At 41.4% G+C, this 20,005-nt stretch overlaps 1 protein-coding gene across 1 annotated transcript in view; it reads right to left on the bottom strand.

Annotated features, from left to right (window-relative positions):
* The window catches only part of LOC112235792 (plakophilin-4), a 129,209-nt gene extending 116,002 nt beyond the window's left edge, over positions 1-13,207 (bottom strand). Inside the window, exon 1 of the mRNA XM_024404333.2 lies at positions 13,014-13,207. The gene's annotated coding sequence lies outside the window, so the exon portion shown is untranslated. The remainder of the gene's footprint in view (positions 1-13,013) is intronic.
* Between the last annotated feature and the right edge of the window lie 6,798 nt (positions 13,208-20,005).

The following is a 20,005-nucleotide window of genomic DNA, read 5'->3' as shown; positions in this document are numbered from 1 at the left end:
TCACATTTGAAATCAAACTAAAATCAGTTTCTCATTTTATTCTAAGGTCTCGTTTCATTTGTCACATTTGCCTTCCCTCCTTTGGCTTTGGTGCAAACAAACGTCCTGTCACATTGAATCTGTATAGTAACTGCCCCGCGGTGTATCGTTGACCTTAAACCGCAAGCTACAAAGCTGAGCACCAACGTCTCAGAGAAACCTGCACAATAAAAGCCAATGTATCATTGTGTGTTACACAAGTAAACTTCTCTTTCAAATCACTCATTCACTCTAGCAGAACCCTTAGCTGGAACAGCTCAACTATTTCTGTGAGTCAAGTCTTCAAGGACAGGTAAAACTGCATAGAGATACAAACAAACAAACATATATATATATATATATAATAAAAAAGGCCTATACAATAGAAAAGGCCAAGTACATATTTCCTTTCCAACCTAGAGATGTGGCATACAATACAATGTAGAGATTGTCACAGTATTTGCATGCATTTACCTGCACAAGGGGTGTATGAGGTTAGCTAAGCTGATGTGTTCCAACTCAATGTATTCCATTTAGACTCTTCCTTGGGGGCTTAGCATAAACTAATAAAACTTAAAACAAAATGCAGTATGCACCTGGGGCGCTTACATGCATTGAGCCATGTAGAGAAAGGGAAATGAGCATGAGGAAAATGGCAACAAACAAAAAAGTTCAATCACCTTCGGCGGCCCTTTTAAAAACAATGCTTTGGTGGGGCCAGTGAGCTAAATACCACGCTCTACTTTGTTAAAATGCGTCTATGAACCTTTCGACCCAGCTAATGGCACTTTTAAAAACATGAACTCTTTGAAACACAAGATGGCTTATAAAGCAAAGCCACAGGAATGGGGATATAGAGCACTGGGAGGAGTGGGAGAGAGCTGGGTTGAGGGATCTATGACAAGGGCTTTTAATTGAAACATAAATCACACCCAACAGGTTAGTAAAATAAATCCCCCCTTAGTTGTAATCTCAGTTATGATTCATGTAGTCCAAGCATGACTTTACTGCTCTGAGGTAGAAATGTGTGCTTTTATCAAAGGCATTGGACTGCAATGCAATGTCTGGAGGGAGCAATAGCCCTAAGTGCAGTGTCATCACGTTCATCATGCTACAGCTCGTGATGCTCCGCTTTCAAAAAAAAATAAAAAAATCACTGTTCAAGTATTATCAATGTTCAAGTATTATCAATGTACTGCATCTCATGAATACCAACCATTTCTGAAGGTCAAACTAGCTCGTCATATCAACAACTGTGAGGAAGGTATGAGCAGCTGGGAGTTTTAAAAAAAGGCCCAGTGCAGCTGTTTTCATATCAATATTAAATCATTTATGGGTTTCAATTTAGTACCTTAGTAATAGCTTTCCATTAAATATTGTCAAAAAAACAAAAATAGCTTCCCTTTTTTTTTTTGCAACAAAAACAATTCCAAGCAAGAATTTTGCTATGACTTCTGGGAGAGGCTTGAGTGGGAAGGTGAAAACTAAATGAACCGTTATTAGCAGACAGGTTTGGAACTTATTGGTCTATTAAGAACCAGTGCTAGCAAAAAATGTGATTTTCCTGTGTTATATATATATATATCCACACTACGAGGTTGGAATAATACTGTGAAAGTGGTTAAATTATGATATGCCCTTTCAGTGTAAGTAGTGTTTAGTGAAATTTCAGCCTGTTTGGTGGGATGGAGTTTTGGACTGTCTGGTGACAGAAAGAAAGCGCCAAACTGCTCTGCCAATAACAGCTAGTTCAGTTTTCCCCTCCTCTCTCAGACCACACAGACAGTCTTAGCAATATTATTGTTTGAGTAATTGCCATTTACTAAGAAGCCATTTGTTCTTACAATTTTTTAAAATTTAAACAAGCACAGTATGGTACTTAATTGTTACCCAAAAATGATTTGATATTGAGATATACATGGCTGCATTGGACCTTTAACTTATCTACCACCAGGTGATGTCACCAGGCAAGCTGAAATTCCACACATGCAAAACCTGCTGATTAGAAGTTCCTGTGTAGATTGTAATTTCAACCAGCAACTAAATCTGTTTAATCGGCTGTTGTACAATAGGATACAAAACACATGAGAAGAATATGCATTTCGACTGCACTGGCCCTTTAAATACATGATCCAAATAGAGAGGTTTTGGCAAAGCAGTTGAAGTGAAACGGGCTGATATGAGGCCCTACACGCCAGTGACATATTCAATAGTAAAACTGGTGGAAAATCTGCCCTTTTAATGGGTCGCCTGCCTGACATTATACAGCCATTAGCGTAGTGGCCAATGGCCATAATAGAGTTGTCAACTTTCTCTGACATTACACAGAGGGAGTAAATTGCGGGTTATTCTGGGAATGTTCTCTGCTTCTAGGATCATGTCAGAACTTTGTCATGGAAAGGGAAAACCCGAAGAGAAGAATGTGCAGTGGAAATGTCTAATTTGTCAACGCTCAAGGCTCAAAATTCATCAGCTTTGATCTGGTCACTTTATCAAGACCGTGAGCCACGTGTCTTTATCAAGTTAAAAAGCTTCTGATGGGAGTATTCTAGCTCAACATGAACACTAGATCTTAAAACCAACCGCTGTAAAAATAAAAAAATAAAATTAAGTACATAATAGCATCTGATGAAATGCCAATATAAATGTCATGTACTGGAACTGTTTCAAATGGCTCAACCCCTTTCACTGAAGTTAATTATCCAACATACAGCACTTTGAAATTGCTTGACATTTAACAAGTGAATCTTCATTTGCTTTTGGAATGGCCATGACGGAAGCAGGTGAGGCGTAGGGATCCTGCAGGTTGGCTTCTGTATTAAGGTTGGCTTATACACCGTTGCAGTTTTAGACTTGGAGCCTCCGCAGCCTGCATAAGCCACTGACATCAGCCCACATGGATTGAGGATAATATATAGGTTCCTGACATAGGGGAGATGCCATCACCTCAAACATAGCCTCGTCGAGAATCAGGCTTCCCTTGAGAAGTTCCATGCAGAGATCAGTTAATGAGGGGTGGGAACCTGGTGTAAATCAGTGATGCCCTCACAACAAGTCCACCAATCAAATGCCTTGCTAACCAGATTAGTGCCATACGAGTAAGAGTGCGCGAGGACTAAACATTTCAACAAAACAAGCACTGGTGACAGAACATTTTTTTACGTTTGCAGCAGGCTGGTTTATACTACATTTCTCTGTTATTTAGAGATGAGCTGAAGCTCTGGCGTGATATTTGGCTGTGCAGGCTAGCATGAAAGACAAGACGTAGCTAGCCACAATGGATGTTCGTTTTGAGAAAAGTCAGCTAACCTTGTAAGCTACAAGATAGTTACATTTATCTCACGATTATAAAGCCAACAAAATATTAATAAAAAACGGATGTGACTCACCACCTGTATTCGGTCTTATGTAGCAACATTTTACAAAATGAACTAAAATCCCAATAGACAGAGTAACGTTAGCAAGCCAGCCATCTAACTTCAGCTGACCAGCTAACAGCAAGCTTTAACTAGCAATACAAACGGATTAGTTAACGTTCGCTAGCTATGACAAACAGGTTCGATCTTAGATTCTTACCCGTATACATGGATGAAAGCTTCACGGCAGACTGATTCATTTTCAGAGTCAGAGAGAGAGTCAGCATGGCACGATCGCCCTCCAGAAAGTAGTCCATCACACCAAACTCATCTCTCGGCATGTCCAGCCCACTCATTATCATAGCCAATCATGGCTAGCGGGAAGGCTGCTGACTTTTTCTGTGGCTGAACCAACTAGACTTTTATTCGTATTTACAGACGGCATACAACTTTGATATTAAGGCACAGGAAAGTTCACATGTTGGAGAAGGCATTTCTTTGAACTTGTTTTTTATTGTTCAAAACGGCTCTCCTGTGAAGTCATGACTTCAAATCAAAATAAAATGTTAGTCACATGCCCCGAATACAACAGGTGTAGTAGACCTTAATGAAATGCTTACTTATGAGCCCCTAACCAACAATACAGATAAGAAATAAAAGTAACAAGTAATTAAAGAGCAGCAGTAAATAAACAATAGCGAGACAATATACACGGGGGTACCAGTACAGAGTCAATGTGAGGGGGTAATAGATGAGGTAATATCTACATGTAGGTAGAGTTATTAAAGTGACTATGCATAGACCATAACAGAGAATAGCAGCGGTGTAAAAGAGGGGGAGAGTGGGGCAATGTAAATAGTCTGGGTAGCCATTTGACTAGATGTTCAGGAATCTTATGGCTTGGGGGTATAAGCTATTTAGAAGCATCTTGGACCTAGACTTGACACTCCGCTACTGCTTGCCATGCGGTAGCAGAGAGAACAGTCTATGACTAGGGTGGCTGGAGTCTTTGGCAATTTTAGGGCCTTCCTCTGACACCGCCTGGTATAGAGGTCCTGGATGGCAGGAAGCTTGGCCCACGTGATGTACTGGGCCATACGCACAACCTTCTGTAGTGACTTGCGATCAGAGGCCGAGCAGTTGCCATACCAGCCAGTGATGCAACCAGGATGCTCTCGATGGTGCAACTGTAGAACCTTTTGATGATCCGAGGACTCACACCAAATCATTTCAGTCTCCTGAGAAGGAATAGGATTTGTTGTGGCCTCTTCACGACTGTCTTGATGTGCTTGGACCATGTTAGTTTGTTGGTGATGTGGACACCAAGGAACTTGAAGCTCTCAACCTACTCCACTACAGCCCCGTCAATGAGAAATGGGGGCATGCTCGGTCCTCTTTGTCCTGTAGTCCACAATCATCTCCTTTGTCTTGCGACATACGCCTAGTTTCCTAAATCGGGTCACATATTATTGACCGAAAACAGTAATGGTCAATAATATGCATCTAGCGCATCCAGGGTCAGTGATAGAGCAACTATCAGACCTCGAAGCCAGTTCCACTGCTTCCCCCCCACATTGTTCCTCTCTAAATCAGGGACCGATTTAGATCTGGGACAGCAGGTGGATGCAATTGTCAGGAAGAACAGAAAACCAGCAGGCTCTGGACAGGCACAGGGTAACCCCTGGACTATCTACTATGTTAACTGTAACGCTAATCTTCTGTAACCCAATTGTCATCTCCTTATTTTCATACTGTACCTAAATTACAAGGGTTAGATTTGCACTAAACAATTTTATACACAGTACCAGTCAAAATGACACCTACTCATTCAAGGGTTTTTCTTTATTTTGACTATTTTCTACATTGTAGAATAATAGTGAAGACATCAAAACTATGAAATAACATATGGAATCATGTGTTAAGCAAATCAAAATATTTTATATTTGAGATTCTTGAAAGTAGCCACCCTTTGCCAAACGTGTGCAAAGCGGTCATCAAGGCGCTCTCACAACCAGCTTCATGAGGAATGCTTTTCCAACAATCTTGAAGGAGTTCCCACATATGCTGAGGGTTTGTTGGCTGCTTCACTCCGCAGGCCAACTCATCCCAAACCATCTCAATTGAATTGAGGTCGGGTGATTGTGGAGGCCAGGTCATCTGATGCAGCACTGCATCACTCTCCTTGGTCAAATAGCCCTTACACAGCCTGGAGGTGTGTTTTGGGTCATGTTGAAAAACAAATGATAGTCCCACTAAACGCAAACCAGATGGGATGGTGTATCGCTGCATAATGCTGTGGTAGCCATGCTGGTTAAGTGTGCCTTGAAGTCAAAATAAATCACCAACAGGGTCACCAGCAAAGCATCCCCACACCATCACACCACCTCCTCCATGCTTCACGGTGGGAACCACACATGCGGAGATCATCCGTTCACCTACTATGCGTCTCAGAAAGACATGGTGGTTGAATCCAAATATCTCACATTTGGACAGACCAAAAAAGGACAGATTTACACCGGTCTAATGTCCATTGCTCTTGTTTCTCGGCCAAAGCAAGTCTCTTTCTTCTTGGTGTCCTTTAGTAGTGGTTTCTTTGCAGCAATTCAACCATGAAGGCCCGATTCACCCACTCTGAACAGTTGATGTTGAGATGTGTCTGTCACTTGAACTCTGAAGCATTATTTGGGCTGCAATCTAACTCTAATGAACTTATCCTCTGCAGCAGAGGTAGCTCTGGGTCTTCCTTTTCTGTGGCGGTCCTCATGGGTGCTAGTTTCATCATAGCACTTGAAGAAACGTTCAAAGTTATTGAAATGTTCCGTATTGACTGACCTTCATGTCTTAAAGTAATGATGGACTGCCATTTCTCTTTGCTTATTTGAGCTGTTCTTGCCATAATATTGACTTGGTCTTTTACCAAACAGGGCTATCTTTTGTATACCACCACTACCTTGTCACAACACAACTGATTGGCTCAAACACATTAAGGAAAGAAATTCCACAAATTAACAAGGCACATCTGTAACTTGAAATGCATTCCAGGTGACTACCTCATGAAGCTGGTTGCGAGAATGCCAAGCTTGTGCAAAGCTGTCAAGGCAAATAGTGGCTACTCTGAAGAATTTAAAATATATTTTGATTGGTTTTTACAGGTTGTTTTTTTCCCTACATCATTCCATAGGTGTTATTTCATAGTTTGTGTCTTCATTATTATTCTACAATGTAGAAAATAGCACACATAATGAAAAAAACCCTTGAATGAGTAGGTGTGTCCAAACTTCTGACTGGTACTCTATATCAGCACATAAAAGGAAGGTACAAAATGTGTTATATAGTTAGCCCCATACATTGCCTACTGGTATCATTTTAACTTGAGAACATATAGCTCAACATATAAACAATGTGTGACTTTTTCTCTGCTTCAGATGACAGATGCCCAGAAGACCAGTAATCCCACCATACACGCATTGGCGATGCATGCCATATGATAAACTACCAAATGGATTAAGATAGCTGATATACTGAGTAGAGGTCGCCGATTAATCGGAATGGCCGATTAATTGGGGCCGATTTCAATTTTTCATAACAATCGGTAATCGGCATTTTTGGGCGCCGATTATGGCCGATTACATTGCACTCCACGAGGAGACTGCGTGGCAGGCTGACCACCTGTTATACGAGTGCAGCAATGAGCCGAGGTAAGGTGCTGGTTAGCGCAGTAAACTTATCTTTATAAAAAACAATAACATAATCACTGGTTAACTACACACGGTTGATGATATTACTAGTCTATCTAGCTTGTCCTGCGTTGCATATAATCAATGCGGTGCCTGTTAATTATTATTTATTTTTTTAAATGTACCCTTTTTTTCCCTCCCCAATTTCGTGGTATCCAATTGTTTAGTAGCTACCATCTTGTCTCATCGCTACAACTCCCGTACTTGCTCGGAAGAGACGGAGGTTGAAAGTCATGCGTCCTCCGATACACAACTGAGCCGCACTGCTTCTTAACACAGTGCGCATCCAACCCGGAAGCCAGCCGCACCAATGTGTCGGAGGAAACACAGTGCACCGGGCAACCTTGGTTAGCGCACACTGTGCCCGGCCCGCCACAGGAGTCGCTGGTGCGCGATGAGACAAGGATATCCCTACCGGCCAAACCCTCCCTAACCCGGACGACGCTAGGCCAATTGTGCATTGCCCCACGGACCTCCCGGTCGCGGCCGGTTACAACAGAGCCTGGGCGAGAACCCAGTCTCTGGTGGCACAGCTGGCGCTGCAGTACAGCGCCCTTGACCAATGCGCCACCCGGGAGGCCTGTGCCTGTTAATTTGTCATTGAATCAAACTACTTCGCCAACGGGTGATTTAACAAGCGCATTCACAAAAAAAAACACTTTCGTTGCACCAATGTGTACCTTTTATTTTTTATATTTTTATTTTACCTTTATTTAACCAGGCAAGTCAGTTAAGAACAAATTCTTATTTTCAATGACAGCCTAAGAACAGTGGGTTAACTGCCTGTTCAGGGGCAGAACGACAGATTTGTACCTTGTCAGTTCGGGGGTTTGAACTCACAACCTTCCGGTTACTAACCCAACGCTCTAACCACTAGGCTACCCTACCTAAATACAAACATAAATGCCTTTCTTAAAATCAACACAAGTATATATTTTTAAACCTGCATATTTAGTTATTATTGCCTGCTAACATGAATTTCTTTGAAGTAGGGAAATTGTTACTTCCCTTGCGTTCCGTGCAAGCAGAGTCAGGGTATATGCAGGAGAACGACCAACATGCTATATCCCTCAGCAATCAACCTCCTCTCTCAGCAATGATCTATATCACAATCAATCTCTCCCCTGAACAACAGAACACTGGCTTTTACAACTTCAGAAGGCATTGGAAATTGGAGACAGCTACGTCCTGACGAGGGGGCGGGGTCAGCTCTCCAATTAATCGTGGAGGCGACCAATCAGCTGCTGGGGGATTTCAGGAAGCCATCTCCTGAAACACACTCAAATACACAAACTACAACACAGAAACTGGGGAACGTAACAGACGCACATAACACAGCACCCCTTCTACGGGCGTAGGGGGAGGTTTCTTGAAATGTACCATCCAAATCAAGATCAGCTAACCATTCAAACCATTTTTTGCAATACAAAATTCTCCAGACATCCAAGGAAGGCGTGATAACGATGTGATTTTGGCGTATGACAACGCAAGGCTACCTCAAACCAAATCCGACACCCAAGCGTGCCTGCACACACCACTCTGGGACGACCAACCGATACGACACGTGTAGTATTTCACCAGAAGCCTATAAGAGTCAGCGCACCACTGAATAGCGAGGCTGGGTGATACATCTAACTATAGGGTTCTCGATGAAGGAAAACATCTAGACCGACAAAACAAAACCACTGGCCATTTTGGACACCGCTGAATGTGTATTACTTACGGCGATTTGACATTAGGATTAACAATTGTCCATTCATCACACGGAGTCATGCCAGGTTATGTTAAGTCATCCAATGCTCACTGACTGCTGCGGAATTCTCCGGAGGCCTTGTTTGTTAGGCAAATGTGCTCAGCGGGGAGACGGCCTGTCCCCTTCAGGCTTCTGCCTCTCGTAACAAGAGAGCGGGCACCCCGGAGTTGTACAGTAACAAGCACTTTGTCTTTGAAATATTCAACAATATGCCATCCTGCTCTTCCCCGTCGAGGTAAAACTGCAGGTAGGATTAGGAGCTAGAAGAAAATACTCTCTTCTAGCGAGTGAGCCACATCTGGAGCAACACACACTGAAATTAAAATGGCTCTTTCCCATTAACTGCTATCCACTCCACATAGCACAAGGCTGGAGAGTGGAGAGCCGCTGGTCATTCATTCTCAGTGTGCCAGGACTATTTCACTGGACAAAAATCCACTGTGTGCCTAATCTCTCAAAGCGCTGACGTGCTTTGTGTTCATTATCTTCAGCCGCCCAGGATCCAACCAAAGCATGAAATCTGGAAACCTTTCAGGAATTTATCTATATATCCAGTAAGATCAGCAGAGCGGCAGGCAGCCCGCACAGGCCTCACCAAATCATTTCACAGTACCACAAACCGAACAGCCTATAGTAGGAGAACTGAATGCACACTGCATGTGGAACATAATCCTTTAATTACCTTGATTTTCTATACAGTACAACTCATGAATGTTAGCATTAAATCTGATCGGGCACTAGCCTAGATTCAGCAATATGCCTGGTATTTATTAAAATACTCCAGTTTAGTGAGGTCAGCGGTTCAGACTTTCATGTGTGGGTGTTGGTTTGTCTCTTCTCGCTCTGTTGACAAGGTCACAGATTAAAATATGTCCCGCTCACAGTTCGTCTATTCCCAGCAAAGTCCGTCTCCCATGTGACAAAACACGGATCAATATTACAGGCTCAACGTGGAATTTATACAACTTGTGGTCGTCCTCAAGAACTCTGCAATCACATGAGTGCTACAGCACTTAACCAAATAATGGCCTCTTCCTGGTGCACACTTGCATTAAAAGGGTAACTGCACCCAAAAATCCAAACTTCTTCAATTTTTCCCAGACCTCAAAAATGGTCTTGTGAAGTGGTTTAACATTGTTGTGGAAAAACAACAATTGGTTGTTCTAAGTCCACAACAATGTTAATTGAGAGTGAAAACCTGAAAAAAAAAGAAAAACAGAAAACAGAATTCGGGAAATTTTTCAAAACTGTTTTTATAGGGCCCAAGATTTGTAGCAAAGTGAGCTGAGCTTTGCCGTGCTACTGTCTGTCTGAGCAGCATTAGAGAATGACTTATCAAGAAGGGGCGTCTAAGAGCAACTGAACTACTCATCTGACTGATGTCAGTTCCTGTTAAACAGAATCTGACATGAGCATGGGTTCAAAATAATTGCACCAAAACAGGCAGCGAGTTCCAAAGGGCACCCTATTCCCTATATAGTGCTCCACTTTTGGCCAGGGCCCATAAGGCTCTGGACAAAAGTTGTGTACTAAGGGAATTGGGGTGCCATTTAAGAGAGAACTTGGCTGTGTTTGTGCAGACTCAGTCTAGAACAGCAGCATTTGTTCCCAACACCATGCAAGCAAAGCAGCCTTCATCTACAGCCAAAAGCTCTGACAACATAGGAGTACAGTGCATTAATTGATTGCATCTATACCCAGATAAGGAGCAGAGTGAGGGGCAGAAACTCCCATGGGGTCAGACTATTCAAACAAACCTTGTTGTTGTTGTTGTTGTTAAACCCACAAGACTCCAATAAGACATTTGCGATTGTCTCCCATCGTGCCACAAAGGAGCGAAAACCACACACACACAAACTCTTCACAATTTATGCACTGCAACAGCAAAATCACATTCTCCATAGCAGAACACTTGCACAAAACGTTTTTACCTGGAGCCTTTGCTGCAATACCTCATGAGAAAGCTTCATGTTTTGAGATTAAGTGAATTCCTTCAATAGATGTCAGCTGTTGGGACTGTGGCTTGGGTAATGTGAGTCACGAGGAGCATTGAATCGTGCATCTGACCGCGAGAGCCCACTGACTCAGAGTACAGTTGCACAATTGTGACCTCAAATATCACCTCCACCACCTGGTCAGCTACTGTACAGTTTAGGGCTAGGTATGTCCAGAGCTAGCCTCGATAGGCAAAATAGACCCACGTTTGGACACTTAGAGATGTTCCTGATATTTAGGTTGCTGATGATATTATAGTATGCTACATCAATGCCATGTTCAATTCTATCATCATTGACACCAATAGATGACCAGGCAAACATACATAACACTTTTCAACAGAAGAGGAGACATGGAGAAGGATTGGAAGAGGACCACAGTGAGAAACAATTCTTTAGAATAACCAAAGGGTTATTTTGAACACACTGCTGCACACCAAAGAGTGCAGAGGTCACAAACTGGACCTAAAGTGATTTGATAAATGGCAGAATTGAACAAATAACTATTTCATACAGCTGTCCATCAAATCTCCATAAATTCGCCCAGACAAAACCTATGCAGTGTTTCAGCTGCCCATGACAACCAAGGAAATTCCTTTTCGATGCCTTCATGTACATGTTGTGAGATGTAAGAATATGTTCTAATCATTTACAAGCGTCCAGAGGCAGTTGTACTGGTCTCTGTCACATCTATTTCTGCATAGTGCATATGTCCTTGTAAAGGTCCTCCAATGCCAGTGCGTAAGGATACACTGGTCTTGTGAATGACAAAGTGTGATGATGGCACAGCAGGCTACTCCTATATGGTTTGAGTTATTTGAAATATCAACATCAGTGATATTGATAATGAAAGCATTTTCCCTCTAAACGTTGTGGGCTGCCGCCTTCTCTCGTTCCTATGGAGCATTTCGTTCAGATATTTGAGAACACTGCTATTGGTTAATTTTAAATAAACTAAAAGAAAACGTGGAGACTTCAAAGGAGATCGAGTAGGCTCGCTTGGCATCGCAATTGTAGGGAACAGTTTTCCTGCTATCTATCCTGAGTAGGACAGTGATTCCACCGAGACATCTAGGCAATAGTGCGCGCTTGGGAAAAGAAAACGGCACTCTAAAATCTTGCCTTGTTCCTTACACTTTAATAGGCTACTAATGCTAAATAACCGTTCACACGGCCTTAAGACTGACACGACTTCACTTTTCTGTCGAGTTGCCGAGTATCAATCTGCTCAAACGTGTTTTGCCTTGAATTGCATGAATCCAGAAAACGGCGATGGGACACGTGAAGTAGTCGAGCTGATTTTTTTTCTTCTTCTTTATACTAGCTGATATTAAAACACGAAACTGTTAACCGGGCGACAAAAAAAAAATAAACACCAGCATTGTCAATCCCAAATACATTGTATCAATGTTAGATCGGTCTACAACTATTAGGCTTATAACTTAAATTAAGCGACATTTAAAGGACCGGGAGTCACTCTCTAGCGTGACCAAAAAAAATATCGTTTTGGTTCGAAATTGGTGCAGAACTGTACAACATTTTGATCTGGCTACGTCATTTGAGAATGGAAAAAATAAGCATCAACGCCAATGTCAAATATAGTGACTGATTGACCAGGTTAGGGAATTGAATACAGTCGTGAGTTTAAATCTAAATAAACGTGAGAAAATTAAGAAGGGAAGAGCATGAATCTCCGCCCCTAATCGTCGCATTCCTCAGATTCCCACACACTAAACTCACCTGCCTATTCATTTTCTACCGGTGCATTTCGACCTCAGAGTCATAAATCCTACAAAAAGTAACACTTCATGTAACGTCCACAAGATACAATAATGGACAAATCAAAAGTTTCGGCTGCAATGTATCAAGGGGCACACTCAATACCCAGTGAATGACCCTCGGAGGTGTGCGTGGTAGTGAATCAGTCACAAGAGAAAGATTAGTTTTCATTATGGTCCTTGCTTGCTATGTAAAGGCTATGGCAAAAGCAGGAAATAAACAACACATGCTGCACTGTTTGTATAGTAAAAAAAAAAAGATTTAAAAAAAGAGGACTTAAATAGTAGCTTGTCTAGCGCAGACCTTTAGCCTGCAGATGTTTTCATTTTTACAGATTTTCTCCATGCTTTCAGAATGAATGAAAACGAGCCTGTACCTTAAGGAGTATTATTGTGATCGCTGTGTTTTGGCGTGGATCCACATTGGAACATGTAACTTAATCAGCATGGAAGTAGCACCTCTACAAGTCCGCTCCTAGTCCCATGCAGTGTAACTCGCCTCCATAGTCAAGAACAAGATCCCTTCTTCCCTCTCCGCTTCCACGCCAAAGGAATACGAGTATGCATGACGTCACCTAGGCTGTAGGTTTGCAGCTTCAGTATTCATTGGGTCTAGTTTGTAAGAGGGCGTTTCACTGGAGACTCGCTTTGTTGAATAGACCAATGGTAAGGGGAAAACAGTTTCCTTGGTTACACATTTTGTTAAGCAGGATACCATAATCATTTAGTAAATTGTTCCCCATTGTCAGTCCCTTTCTGCACCTTTATCAGTGGAGGCTAGTGGGAGGAGCTATAGGAGGACGGGCTCATTGTAATGGTTCGAATGGAATACAAGCAACTGTATCAAACACAACAAACATATAGAAACCACTTGCTTGACTCATATGGAAACCACTTGATTACAATCAGCCTGTCCTCCTATAACTACTCCCACCAGCCTCCACTGACCTTTATGTAGGGTAGTCTGTTTTGTGTCATATCCTCCCAAGGTTACGCATTAATTGATTCATACAGTAGCCTATACGGCGGCCTAAAACGTGAATTTATCTTGTTCAGGAGTTGGCCTAATAATAAATATTGCCTAATCCACAGGAGGCTGCTGGGGGAGGAACGGCACATACACTACTGTTCAAAAGTTTGGGTTACTTAGAAATATCCTTGTTTTTGAAAGAAAAGCACATTTTTGGTCCATTAAAATAACATAAAATTGATCAGAAATACAGTGTAGACATTGTTAATGTTGTAAATGACTACTGTAGCTAGAAACGGCAGATTTTTAATGGAATACCTACATAGGCGTACAGAGACCCATTATCAGCAACCATCACTCCTGTGTTCCAATGGCACAGTGTGTTAGCTATTCCAAGTTTATAACTTTAAAAGGCTAATTGATCATTAGAAAACCCTTTTGCAATTACGTTAGCATGGCTGAAAACTGTTGTGCTGATTAAAGAAGCAATAAAACTGACCTTCTTTAGACTAGTTGAGTATCTGGAGCATCAGCATTCTGGCCAATAAAAATAAATATTAAGATGGGCAAAAGAACACATGGAAACTATGTGTTTGATGTATTTGATACCATAACACTGATTCCACTACACTACAGCCATTACCACGATCTCATCCTCCCCATATGGTGCCACCATCCTCCTGTGCTCCATACAGAAAAGCAAGTAATCTGCAGATGAGTTGTTTTCAGCAGCGCCAAGAACTGTCAGAGCCACCTATGTGAAGCTTACCACAATAACGATTAGTCACAATAGTGGCGTTTGCGATTTGCCTTCAAAATAAAAGTCCCGTATTGAAACTGATGCAAACGGATACAAAGTGTAAAAATGCAATATTTGGACTATATAATGCTTAAAAAGTTTGCAAAGTTGTTATAAACATTTTTTTTATTAAACTACAATTAGTTAATTTGGCAAAATAGGACAAATCAGTTGAAATTGCACTGTGGATGTATTAGACTTCATAATTTCCATACTACTATGAATATTGAACATTCAAATTGCAATGTATATTCTTACATAGGGATCTTGGGTCCGTAAAATGGGGTATCAGCCTAATAATTAACACCCAGAACCGGCACCAGGATAAAATTACATAGGATGCTGTTTAATTTGGTGGGAAGGCTACAGATTTCACACCAATCACCGCTGCGCTGTATCAGCACAAAGGACAACGCCCTATACACACCAAAGCAATGACATTTTCATAATGAACATAAGCAACAAGTTAGATAGGGTAATTAACTTATTACATACAAACAGCCTATGTGAATGCAACCGTACACACGGCTGTCTTACCAAAATAATGCAAACTCAATGCTGAAAGTAATAGCCTAGTTTTTCATGCATGCAAACAAAAATACTGAATAGCAGTTTGGCTTAGAATACCGACACTGTTACTGCAAATTAATTAATGCGAACAGAACAAAACCGCCGTACCAGTGGAGGCGCCTCAGAAGAGTAAGGGGAGGACCATCCTCACTGAATTTCACATAAATAAAAATAGTAAAACATTTAAAAGGTTATCCTTTTTAAATCTTTACTAAATCTATTTACATCACCAAATAATTGGTTAAAATCACATTGTTTTGCAATGAGGTCTACTGTAGCCTTAACAGCACTCTGTAGAGAGCACCATGGTGTAGTCGGAGGACAGCTAGCTTCCATCCTCCTCTGGGTAATTGGCTTCAATACAAAAACCTAGGAGGATCATGTTTCTCACCCCCTTCCATAGACGTACACAGTAATTATGGCAACTTCTGGAGGATGTCCTCCAACCTATCAGAGCTCTTACAGCATGAACTGACATTTTGTCCACCCAATCAAAGGATCAGATAATTAAAATAGCACTGAAAGCATAAGCTACAGCAAACTAGCACTGCTGTGCATAAAATGTTGTGAGTAGTTGACTCAAAGAACGAGAAAGAATAGTTGAATAATTAAATACTTAAAAAATGGAGAAGCAAGAGAGCTATATTTTGTCATTTTTTTCACTTTCACTTACTGAGCTAGCAAATGTAGCTAGCTAGCTAATTTACCCTACTCAAACACCCAGCTCAAACAAAGGGATGCTTTGTCAGCTAGCTGGCTATGACTATGCAACACAACACTGGAACTCTTCCAATTCAAGGTAAGCTTTTGGTTTTACAAATTCATTGCCACCGGGGCCCACCAGTGTAACTGCTAAACTGCTTATTTAACTTTTACTGACTGTACACTGTAACGTTACTGCGTGATTGTAACGGGTTTACTAACATGATAGTTCTATAAGCTATGTTGACTATGACGTTACTTTAGCAAAAATGGTGACAACGATGTGGGCTGTGTGTAGGGGTTATGATATGGTTTGGCTTGGAAAGTTTTTTTCGGCTGGTCACATACAGCTGATGTGTTGTGCATTGGAGTCCACAAGCGAAGTGAAAAGGTGAGAGGAGGAAAGTGCATAAACGCGAGAAGGAATACAACGTAGAGAACTACCGAGTGGCGCCGTGGTCTAAGGCACTGCATCACAGTGCTAGCTGTGCCACTAGAGATCCTGGTTGGGGCAGCGCACAATTGTCCCAGCATTGTCTGGGTTAGGGGGAGGGTTTGGCCGGCAGGGATGTCCTTGTCCCATTGCACTCTAGTGACTCCTGTGGTGGGCCGGGTGCATATATGCTGACACGGTCGCCAGGTGTACGACGTTTCCTCTGACACATTGGTGTGGCTGGCTTCTGGGTTAAGCGGGCATTGTGTCAAGAAGCAGTGCTGCTTGGTTGGGTTGGGTTTCGGAGGATGAACGGCTCTCAATCTTCGCCTCTCCCGAGTCGATACGGGAGTTGCAGCGATGAGACAAGACTGTAGCTACCAATTGGATACCATGAAATTGGGGAGAAAAGGGGGTAAAAGTAAAAAATATATAAAAACATTTTTTATAAAGGAATACAACGTGACTGGTATGAATGTGAACTGTGTTTATGTGTGATCAGGGGTGTATTCATTCCGCCGATTCTGTTGTAAAACGTTTTTTAAACAGAAGCCAACACGAACGAAACGGGGATAAACATACCTGTATTTCTCCAAAAGAAACTCTCATTTGGGACTGTTAGACTAATGATTACACCGTAGATGCCGTAGATGCAGGCAAGAGTTTGCAAGGCGATATTGAATGTGTGACTGTCTTTCCATGTGTCACTGTCTGTCACCTAAAAAAAATGTCTCAACCTGTGTGCACCTTCTTTGTAAACTTTAATTCATACATTTTAAGTCGGAAGTTTACATACACCTTAGCCAACTACATTTCAACTCAGTTTTTCACAATTCCTGACATTTAATCCAAGTAAAAATTCCTTATTTTAGGTAACTTAGGATCACCACTTTATTTTAAGAATGTGAAATGTCAGAATAATAGTAGAGAGAATGATTTATTTCAACTCTTATTTCTTTCATCACATTCCTAGTGGATACTGTTACGGTTTTCTTCTGTCGAAAGAGAGTCGGACCAAAATGCAGCGTGGTTAATACGATACATCTTTAATGAAGATGACACACGAAAATACAAAACAACAAACGGACTGTGAAAACCTATACAGCCTATCTGGTGAAATACAAAACACTGAGACAGGAACAATCACCCACAAAACACTCAAAGAATATGGCTGCCTAAATATGGTTCCCAATCAGAGACAACGAGAATCACCTGCCTCTGATTGAGAACCGCCTCAGGCAACCATAGACTTTGCTAGAACACCCCACTAAGCCACAATCCCAAAACCTACGAAAAACCCCAATACACAAACACACCACAAAATAAACCCATGTCACACCCTGGCCTGAAGAAATAAATAAAGAAAACACAAAATACTAAGACCAGGGCGTGACACATACACTCAATTAGTATTTGGTAGCGTTGCCTTTAAATTGTTTAACTTGTGTCAAACGTGTCGGGTAGCCTTCCACAAGCTTCCCACAATAAGTTGGGTTAATTTGGCCCATTTGTCCTGACAGAGCTGGTGTAACGGAGTCAGGTTTGTAGGCCTCCTTGCTAGCACACGCTTTTTCAGTTCTGCCCACAAATTTTCAATTGGATTGAGTTCAGGGCTTTGTGATGGCCAGTCCAATACCTTGACTTTATTGTCCTTGCCATTTTTCCACAACTTTGAAAGTATGCTTGGGGTCATTGTCCATTTGTAGCCTGCTACTTTAATTCTCCTAACCTGCTGAGCAAGTTCTCCTAACCTGCTATGAGTCACTTCGAATTGTAGCTGTTTTCCAAAGATTGTGGATAAATGAAGATAGTTCACTCAGGCTGTTTTTTTCTCCACACATAGTGTTGTGTGTTCCTTCCAAACATTTTAACTGTAGTTTAATCTGTCCACAGAATATTTTGCCAGTAGCGCTGTGGAACATCCAGGTGCACTTTTGTAAACTTCAGACGTACAGCAATGGGTTTTTTTGGACGGCAGTGGCTTCTTCTGTGGTGTCCTCCCTTGAACACCATTCTTGTTTAGTGTTTTACGTATCGTAGACTCGTCAACAGAGATGTTAGCATATTCCAGAGATTTTTGTAGATCTTTAGCTGACACTGTAGGATTCTTCTTAACCTCATTGAACATGCTGCGCTGTTCTCTTGCAGTCATCATTGCAGGACAGCCACTCCTAGGGTGAGGAGCAACAGTGCTGAACTTTGTCCATTTACAGACAATTTGTCTTACCATCGACTGATGAACATCAAGGCTTTTAGAGATACTTTTGTAACCCATTCCAGCTTCATGCAAGTCAACAATTCTTAATCTTAGGCCTTCTGAGATTTATTTTGTTTGAGGCACGGTTCAGATCAGGCAATGCTTCTTGTGAATAGCAAATTCAAGGGCAAGGCAGCTCCCACCAACATCTCCAATCTCGTCTCATTGATTGGACTCCAGGTTAGCTGACTCCTGACTCCAATTAGCTTTTGGAGAAGTCATTAACCTAGGGGTTCACATACTTTTTTCCAACCTATGTTTAAATGATGTATTCAATATAGACAAGAAAAATACAATCATTTGTGTGTTATTAGTTTAAGCACAATATGTTGGTCTTTTGTTGTGACTTAGATGAGGATCAGCTCAAGTTCGATGAACAAGTTATGCAGAAATCGAGGTAGTTCCACGGGGTTCACATACCTTTTCTTGCCACTGTATAAGAAAAGATTGTGTATTATATAGTCGCGTGACCACTCTAACAATGGAACTAGGCCTACATGTCCTCAAAGATGGAAGGCAGGCGGGACGAGGCAATACCAGGTGGACCATTCTAGCTAGTGCGAGGGCAGATACACGTGAACAACATGCACGACTCCAATATAACAGTTTTTTTTAATAAAGTTGTCAAGTGTGTCCAATTATATTAGTACAATTATATCAGTGCATTTGCAATAACAACCTAACCCTTACGAATCTTCTATTCGATCAAATAATCCTCACGTAGCAAATTAGGAATGACATTTTCTGTTGACCAAATTCAACACTCTCTCATTGATCTCCATATAAAAATGCCAGATTTTGGGCCGAGTAAACCCTCTCGCTTCACCTCTTCCTTCCTCTCAGCTATATGTAATCCTATACTGTAACTCACTCTCTTCATGGGTCACTGATATGGACATTGATGCTTTATTGTGAAAAATATCTTCCACACTTTAGGTATGGATGGAATTCATCCAAAACAATGTAGAGAAACCTCAATACACTTCAGCATGAACTATTATTCCCCTTTGCTCTTTCCTCAACGCCCTCCCACAGTCCTACCATGTTAAATGGATTTCTACTTTAAATTTAATTTGATGTCAGCCTCCACTTATCAGTTTTCGCTTACGTTATGATAGGGATTGAAACTGTATGAATTCACTTTTTTTACTGAGTGTAATTTACCATAATGAAGTACACCAGAATTATTATATTACAAGTCATTTACATGATGAATTCGAAAAGTATTTAGGAGGATATTCCACATTAGATTAACCCAAGTGACATTCTAGCACGTCTGTTTACAGTTCCACACTCTGTTTACAGTGTACCATCTGCTATTAACTTTCATGCACAGACACTTTGAAGGCCTGGGCCCAGTTTTTCTAACGTTGTCTGAATTTCGCCTATCGGATAGGATGAAATGCACAGAAATAGAACGAATAGAACGAGAGTCCCCATTCAAGACCATGATTCATCCATTCTATATGTTCTATTTCTATGCATTTAATCCTATCCGATAGGCGAAATCCAGACAGATTGCTTTTGAAAAACTGGGCCCTGATGAGAATTCAGAGGTTATTTCCTATAACCTCTTAGACCCTGAATGTTGAATAGGCTGTTTTGGGAGAAATTGAGTGATAGCGGTTTTTCCCCATT

This window comes from Oncorhynchus tshawytscha, linkage group LG03 (genome assembly GCF_018296145.1).
Source record: "Oncorhynchus tshawytscha isolate Ot180627B linkage group LG03, Otsh_v2.0, whole genome shotgun sequence".
Taxonomy (NCBI): Eukaryota; Metazoa; Chordata; class Actinopteri; order Salmoniformes; family Salmonidae; genus Oncorhynchus; species Oncorhynchus tshawytscha.
Note: the sequence above shows the minus strand (reverse complement) of the source record. Positions and strands in the feature narration are given on the sequence as shown.